Raw genomic sequence first — 9,026 nt, forward strand, 5'->3', positions numbered from 1 at the left:
TCGGCCTCATGCCTCAATCCAATCCAAATCCTTCAACAGCTTCATTGATGACTGGCCCAGCCCACCTCTTGAACCAGCCCTTGCAGCATCAGTATTTCAATTCAAGAATAAGCCCATTGGTGTGGACCAAATTTGAGGCCCATTACAGACCTTACTTCCTGCATCCCTTATAGGAAATGTGATTGCATGTCTAAAATGACACTTAGTCCTAGTGCTCTTCGATGTTCATTTAAAATGCTTCCTCATTTTTGGAGGAGATTCTCATGGCAGATCGTATTTCTTGTCGTTCTTAGTGCTCTTCTTGGGTCATTGACCCCGTTTAGTGTAACCGAACAACAACAAAAAATCCCAGTTTTATCCACTCACACATTTATGCAGCTCTATTATTCTCTATCAAAAATTTTAAACTGCACTTTTTTTTCTTTCCTAGTTTTAATATCATAAATAATAATATGTAAGTTACTTGTTGATAGACTGCTAGAATGCATTTTGCTTCAATTTTGTACATTTATTATTTAATGGACCAGTGAATCAGGATCGGATTGAGATTGAGATTTCAATCAAAATTTCGATTTGACGACCGATCATCTCGCTGAACGTGTGTTGCGCATTAAGGCCATAGAAAGGGGACAAATCACACTAAATTTTTGAAACCCCGAAAAGACAGTCCCTTTTCCAAATGGATGGTGGGAACTATGATTACAACAAGGGTGATAAATTTTTGAAAAAAGAAAGTTTCTCTTTATTTGTTTATGTATTTGGTAGACAAAGGCAAGTTTTTCTTTATTTGTTTTAATATTAAATCAATTCAAGAAATTTGTCAAAAAAAATCAAATTAAAAAAATTACTATGGTTACCAAGCTATCTCGGTATCATCATAAACATTTATTCTCATTACACAAACCAACGTGGGTTACCAAATAAAAAAGAAAAAACAGTGAAGTGGGAAGGTAAACATCAAACTTCTAAAATTATTAATTTATATTTAAAAATTTTTATTTATTTTCTCTTTTAATATTATAATTTTTGGTATGCATTGCCTCACAACTATTTCATCTACTCCTTCAATATTTTCTAGGATTATGCACAGATGCTGGTGATGTATTTTAAAATAAAAAATTTCTTCTTTAATCTTTTAGTATTCTTTCTGGTTCAGAACTTGGTGACCCTCTATACTCTTTAGGTGTTAATTAATATTCAAACTTTTGACAGAAAATATATTTTTTATTATGCTAGAAAGTGATGAAATAAGTTCAAATAACACATTTTTTTCCTGCTAAAATGGACATTTTTATTATAAATAAAGTGGAAAAAAAATATTGAAATGAGGAAGATTCACCATGTCTGTGCATCTCCATTTTGATTGAAATAGACCATATTATATTTAACAACCACAACGCGAAAGTACCAAAGGAAACGTCGCATTCATCTCGTAGCGTGTCTCGTGAATCCCACGAGATAGACAGCCCACACAGGTGGCACGATTCACAGAAGATAACCTCGAATCAAACCACCAAGCCAGGATTCACAGTCAATCACAATTTCGAACCACCCAACCCGTTGCCCATTCTAGACCTCGCAGCAACGCATCATACTTAGCTTCAAAATTTGTCAGAACCCTCAAGAATACCTGAAATTTCCTCACTACTGTTGTTGTAGATGAGTCATGAGAAATGCCACCCACCCCAATCATCCCTGAGTTACCCATCAAGCTTACATAAATATTGTTCAACTTAATCCACCTTGCTGCAATCTTACCCAGAACACCTGCTTTGGCATATGTGAACTCAACGGCATCAAAGTTTAAACCGAGTAATCTGGCATTTACATAGTTTCTTGGCATATGTTCTTGCATTGTAACCTGATGTCGCAACCAGTGACCTAAATAACACAAGACTCTGAAGTGAAAAATCTGAATAAATTAATCATGTCTTTTTTTTTTATCTGAGGTTTATTCGGATCAGCTTGCGCGAACCACCATTACATCTTTAGGGGAGCTTTTATATAATTAATAAAGAAAAGGGCTTCACCCTTAACTCCGAAGGGATTCAATAAATTAATCACGTTAGTGATACATTGAATAGTTTCTAAGTTTGGCCCGTTTTATCTATGTAAACTGTGCCTGTTATGCAATCTTGAAAAACAATACAAAATCATTAAAAAAAAAAAAAACAAAAAAAACAAAATGTATTACTTGGTCCATGATCTGATTAGTGGATCATTCCAAGAAATAAAAACTTTATTTTTGCACGCGATCCATTGGTGAAGATAATTTTGTATAGTAATCTGAAACACCAAGGACAAAATGCATTGTCTATGGACCACTGCTTACACATTTTGACATTTGAATATGATTTTTTATAAACACAAAACCAATTACATGGTTGTTGATAAGATTTGACAGGTCGGCATTTATTTTCAGAATTGTTAGTGACTTAAATAAAATAAATTTTATTTTATTATTTTTTGTAGAAATATAATTATTCATTAATATTATTCAGTGCAATCAAAGACTGAAGCCAAGGAGAGCTCACATGGTAGTTATACCTAGAACCAAGAGAAAGATTACGCAAGACCAAAGAGCCTGCACAAATACTAATAGAGTACGAAATATAAAAGAAAATCACTGTAACCGGCAGATCAACGAGTGCCAAAATTTCTACCACTGCAAAATTCACGACTAGTGGAACAACATCACTATCTTTTAGGGTTTGAATCGCCACAAGATTATCTAATTCTATAATTACTTGATAAAAACCAGCTTTCAAAGCACAAAAAGACCTTCTTTAAAAATAAGGGAATGCAATTGTAGTAGATGTTTGGTGATTTGATTTATTGATGGACATTTGGATATAATTAGCTTTTCAACTTTAGCATATTAAAGTCATGCATGAAAATCTTGTGTATTACTTACATTTTTTTATTTCAATTTTGGATTCAAATATTGCCTTATGAAGTTATGAATCATGATAAAGTTGATTGTAAGTTCTCACTGTTTTTTGTTTTTGACCTTTTTTGGGTTAAAGGTAACTACTGTTTAAAAGATACCCTTTTTAGAAAAGAAAAATCAATCAAAAGATTTGAAACCCCTAAGTCTTTTGCTTTTATTAGAAAAAAAAAACACTTTTTGAGATCAACGAAATGTCCTCAAGTATCTCGAGAGAATGTGAATCTCCCCTTAATCATTTATCCTTTGATAGCTTAGCCTCTGTAGTTTCTCTAATGCCATAAATAGTTCCATGCAACTTGCAGGGAGTGATATCACTCTCAGTTGTTCCCCTAGCCATTGCAAACACGACCCGATCGTGACAGTTGCTCTCTATTGTTCTATATCCTCCTTTGCCATTTTTAACTGGGATGTGGATCGTCTCCTATGATGGAGAGTACCTCGTGCTTCCCCGACAGCTTTACAACCACAAACTATGTGAACCCACAAGTAAAAAATATTAAAATATTAAAAAAAACCATCACACTAATCCTGTGGATCCCCTTGTAATTTGTGGTCAACAGTAATCAGGGAGATGATCTGGACTCCTTTAACTGAGCCATCCATATTAATGACTGACTATCCATCAGCATTATATGTCGTCAGATTTTTACAAAAATAGAAAGAGAAGAAGAAATATATTTTCTTCTCTTATGCAAACAAAAACAAAATTAAAAATAATTGAGAAAGTATAAGAACATCAACCGTCCGCCCTCGGCACACAATGAGGTCAGACACCTTGATGCAGGGCCAAGGGTAGGTAGCAGTACGTAGGGCCAAACATTTTACTACGTTGAACATTAACTACAAATTGGAAATCATTTGTAGATAATATATTACAAGGTATACTATTATCATAAAAGCATGAACTCGAGAGAAATATGTATATTTCTAGTTTCTTAAAAAATCCTTAATCATTTGTTTTGTATAGAATAATAAATAATATCCTAAACAATAATTTTATTTCTGTTATAAATAATATTTATTATGGATGTCCATTACCCCAAAGAGATTGTACTTCCAATTGAAGATCTCAATTACCTCATGATGCAATATTGGTGAAGATCACAACCATCTCATTATACAATATTGGCAGACAATATTTCCATTCTATGCACCTTCTATCTTGGGCGGCAATCTATCTTTCCATATCAAGAATATCTTATTGTGTGCAAGAATCATATATTGTATTTCCATATCAGAGTAGATGCTCCTTCTACTATAAATATGTAATGCACTCAACCGAATGAATCACTTCGATTGAACTCATCTTGTCTTTCTTCTTGTATCTAATATATTTCTCTTATTTTATAACACGTATCAGCACGATTCTCGCTCGAAGTAATTGTGAACGACTCCACCAAAGCATTGCGTTTGAAAAGAAAGACAAGAGACATGTATCATTATGTTTTCTATTCTAAAGTGAAAATAATGATCGATCTCCGTGTGTTTCGAAACAATGGATGAGTTTGCATTGTTCATCTTGTAAGGTAAGTGCATCGTGATAAAAAGGTATGTGTTTTATTGAATCTAAGAATCAATCAAATAATAAGATATTAGGTTGTCTTAACAATTGTGGTTTTATTTATTGTATATAGTGGTTGCTAGTTTGCACCACAAACACTATTAAATGCACCAAGTTGCAAGATTTGAAACGAAATTAGAAGATCTAGATGCACATAAAGTTGCAAGATTTGAAACCGTAAATGAATACGATCCAGATGCACATGAAGTTGCAAGATTTGAACGAAATGAATACACACAGATGCACATGAAGTTGCAAGATTTGAAACCGAAATAAATACGATATGCAGATGCACATGAAGTTGCAAGATTTGAAACGCAAGATTTGAAACGAAATAAATACGCTTGTAGTATTTGAAATTAATTCTCTTTGAAATTATAAGGAGAAAATATTATTCATGAAAATATCCCAACAAATTTTCAAGTTTCAGATTGTTGTTACAATAGTAATATTGTAAAAGGAGTTTAAGAAATACCAATGATATCATGCCTATTTGTGATGAGTAAAATAATGGACTATTAATGAAAAGTCATGAAGCTCGCCTATTGGTTCCGCTCCATTCCTGAAGTGAATGCAACAATTCATAATATGCCGAAAGAAGGCAAAATTAAAATTATGATCATGACCGTAGAAGAGGATGAGGCAAAAGACGGAATAATTACCGTCATTATTATGGAAGTAAATAAGAGAATAATAAGGATTCTCAATATAACAATCAATAAGTGAAGATAATATACCGATGTGGTATGAAAGCTATTAGACACGATCTATCATACTCCACAATATTTAATTAAGCTGCAAGCCTTAATTAAATAAATAAAAATAATGTGGAGATAAATTAGATTTTCTAAAATCATGATACTTGAGCAATTTGCTATAAAAGGAATGATTTGATGGCCTCACATATACCACATATCTAGAGCCGCAAACCTTGAAGATAATAGTTGAAGATTTGATTATGTAATTATCCTTCAAATCTCATCATATGTTAGTTTATCTTAAATTAATCATTCTAAAAAAAATTGACTCATATATAAATATAGTTCATTTGATGAAGAATGTGAATATCTATATCGTGACGCATATATCCGAGAGAAAAATATACATATTCTCTTATTGATGATGCGGAAGCCAATGTTCATATAAAATCGGTAGTACAACATTGATTGGAAGCTCCCGAAGAGCTAATCTAATATCCGGGAGATAAAATTGGTTATAAATAATTCATTATTTTGTAGTAAGTCTCAAAGAAACATTAAGTTTCAAGGCTATTGCCAAAATATTATCAGATTGAGACTACAAATAATGGTATAAGAATATCTATACAAAGATTAGATATTCTCCAATTGTACTACGAAATCGCATGGTTGAAACACATGCTGGGTAAATCAAATGAACATTGATTCCAAAAATTATTTGGCATGACCGGTTGGACCATACGGATCAAGTATGATGCGAAAAATATTGAAAATCAATTGTCATCCATGAAGAACAGAAGATTCTTCAATTAAGTGAATTCGTATGTTGTCTCAAGAAATAATATTAATATTCAACAGCTAAAGTTGAGATTGAACATACGTGAAACGATAGATGGTGAAAGTATGGGCCCATTCACCCATCAGTGGACCATCAGATAATATATGAAATAGATGCATCTATAAAGTGGTCACAGTAGCATATGAACTCGCAATTTGGTGTTTGCGAGATTGTTGCTCAAAAATAAGATTGAGAGCATAATTTATGAATTATAAGATAAAGACAAGCTTGATAATGGGTGAATACATCTCGGGCATGATATTATATAACAACGAGATCACGTTGAATAGCCCGTGTATGATATCCAAAATGGTTTAGCAAAATCATATTAAATGTCTCCAATTAATAGCTAAACCAGGTTATGAGAACAAAGCATCAGTACGCATCGGGCCAAAAGGTTGTCATAAATTCTCCCTATACAATTGGCTTAGAAGAAGCCAAATATCTCATCTTAAAAGGATGTGCGGCATGTTCTAATACTCCACCACAGCAAGACAAAGATGAGTTCCCAAATAAAGTTGGGAATATATGTTGGATATAAACTCCATATAATGCAAATATTGCCAATGATAGGAGATATAATGAATTAGTCCAACATGAGGGGAGAGAATAAACAGGTTGGAAAAAGAGATTGATTGTATGCATTATCATTATCTCATTAGATCCTCGACCGAGCACCGTGAACTTGAAGTTCAAAGGATAATGCAATAAATATTATAAATCAACCACCCGAACTGCTAAGAGTTACTAAATCCATATCCAGCTGAAATGCTCCAATTAGAATTGATGTCCCAGCAGGACAATCTATCGGTGCAAATGAAATTAAACCACGTTAAAATGTGGAAGATCAATCGGTTCCAAGGATAAAATCCTAGAAAAGGAAAGGATCAAATGATCAAGATGGTCATAATATGGAGACAATTGATTATGAAGATCCCGAAGATATAACTTTCTATAAAACCCCGAAGAGGTTCAGGCACCTGAAAATAATGAAGAGATCTCGATTAGTTATGTCATTGCGGGAAAAAGATGGAACCGAAAATATAAAGTTGTCGACAACAATGCATATAATGTGTTGAAATAATGCAACAAGACGAGGATCTGAATATAAATTTGTTGATGAATATAAATCAAGAAATGATTGGCCAAAATCTAGAGACGCAATTCAAGCGAGAATTGAATTCGCTGAAAAATAAAGGGACTGTAGTCCAACATCCGAAGGTATAAAGCAGTGGGGTACAATTGAGTTTCGAAAAAATGAAATGAGAAAAAGAATGAAATCGTGATAATAAATCATGAAATGGCACAAGGATCGAGAGTCGGCAGATTACATGGAAACATGTCTCGTGGTGGATGCAACACCTTCAAATATCTATAAAGCAAGAATGAAAATTGACAGCGCTAATGGATAATTACACCTATATATGGCTCACTCGAGGTGAAAATATATATGAAAACCCGAAGGATTCAAAATGATGAAGCATATAAAAATCCTAGGAAGTTGTTCAATAATGCTTCAAAGATTATCAAGGCAATATGGTAACCTGGGATATTACTAAATGAAAAGCATAAAAATGATCCAAAAGTGCCATTAAAGGATATGGATCTAAAGTAAGAAATGATGATGATAAATCACGAAACTCGAAGAGCCAAAAGCGAAGAATAAGAAAGTTGAAAAAAACGAAAAGACAATGGCGATGTAAAGAGCAGACGAATGAAAATTCGCCATCAACAACAATAGAGAAAGAAGAGAATCTAGATAAAATACACCAGAGTACCCCAAGGGGAGATCGCCAAATAAAGAAAGATCACGACCCCAAGAAAATAGTGAAAAAAGATCAGAAGTACCAACAGTGCAAGGGGCAAAGACGGAAAACACAACGGATGTAGCACTATAAGGATTAACAAGAAATCTCCAAACGAAGACACCGAAATGTATAAAACATAACAAGAATTCGAGAAACAGATATGATATAATGAAGTGGATATCAACTTACTAGTGCGGATGCGGGATATATCTGATCTACATAAAACTAGATCCAAACAGCAACAAGGAAGTTAGCAAAGGAAGATCAAGATACAACACACAGAAGTACGGCCTCTACTAGAAGAAGGAATCAACAAAAATGAGGAACCGCATGCAAAGCCAAGAAGGGATGATACATCAAAGAAGATAGAACGAAGCATATCACGAAACTCCACCGATCTCAAGAAATGGTGAAATATATGTCAGAACATTCAAGTGATAACTGACGAGAAGAGGCGTGCCTACCAAATGTTGAGAAGTGGATAGATAGATAATGGAATGTACGTATTCAAAGATACCAATGAGACACGGGGGAGAAAATACGGCCGCACCCCCAACCAAGGGCCACGGGCCGGTAAGGAAGAGGCGACTACCAATACGAAGTAGATAGTATACCTTTCCTTCACAAGACCCACGGGGTTTCTAGTAAGGTTTAACGAGGTACATATCTATTGATGGACATCCAAGGGGAGTGTTATAAATAATATTTATTATGGATGTCCAACCCCAAAGAGATTGTACTTCCAATGAAGATCTCAAACCTCATGATGCAATATTGGTGAAGATCACAACCATCATTATACAATATGCATCAATATTTCCATCTATGCACCTTCTATCTTGCGGCAATCTATCTTTCCATATCAAGAATATCTTATTGTGTGCAAGAATCATATATTGTATTTCCATATCAGAGTAGATGCTCCTTCTACTATAAATATGTAATGCACTCAACTGAATGAATCACTTCTGATTGAACTCATCTTGTCTTTCTTCTTTGTATCTAATATATTTTCTCTTTATTTTATAACAATTTCACAATATTGCAATAGTCAATATTAATTGCAACCCTACATTCAATAATACATAATTACTTGATAATCATTTTCTTTCTTCTATGTTAATTTATTTTTGTAATACCTAAATGTTTTTTCATTTATTGTCATTATTTT

Source organism: Hakea prostrata, chromosome 10, assembly GCF_041222555.1.
Source record: "Hakea prostrata isolate BN-2017 chromosome 10, UWA_Hpros_2, whole genome shotgun sequence".
Taxonomy (NCBI): Eukaryota; Viridiplantae; Streptophyta; class Magnoliopsida; order Proteales; family Proteaceae; genus Hakea; species Hakea prostrata.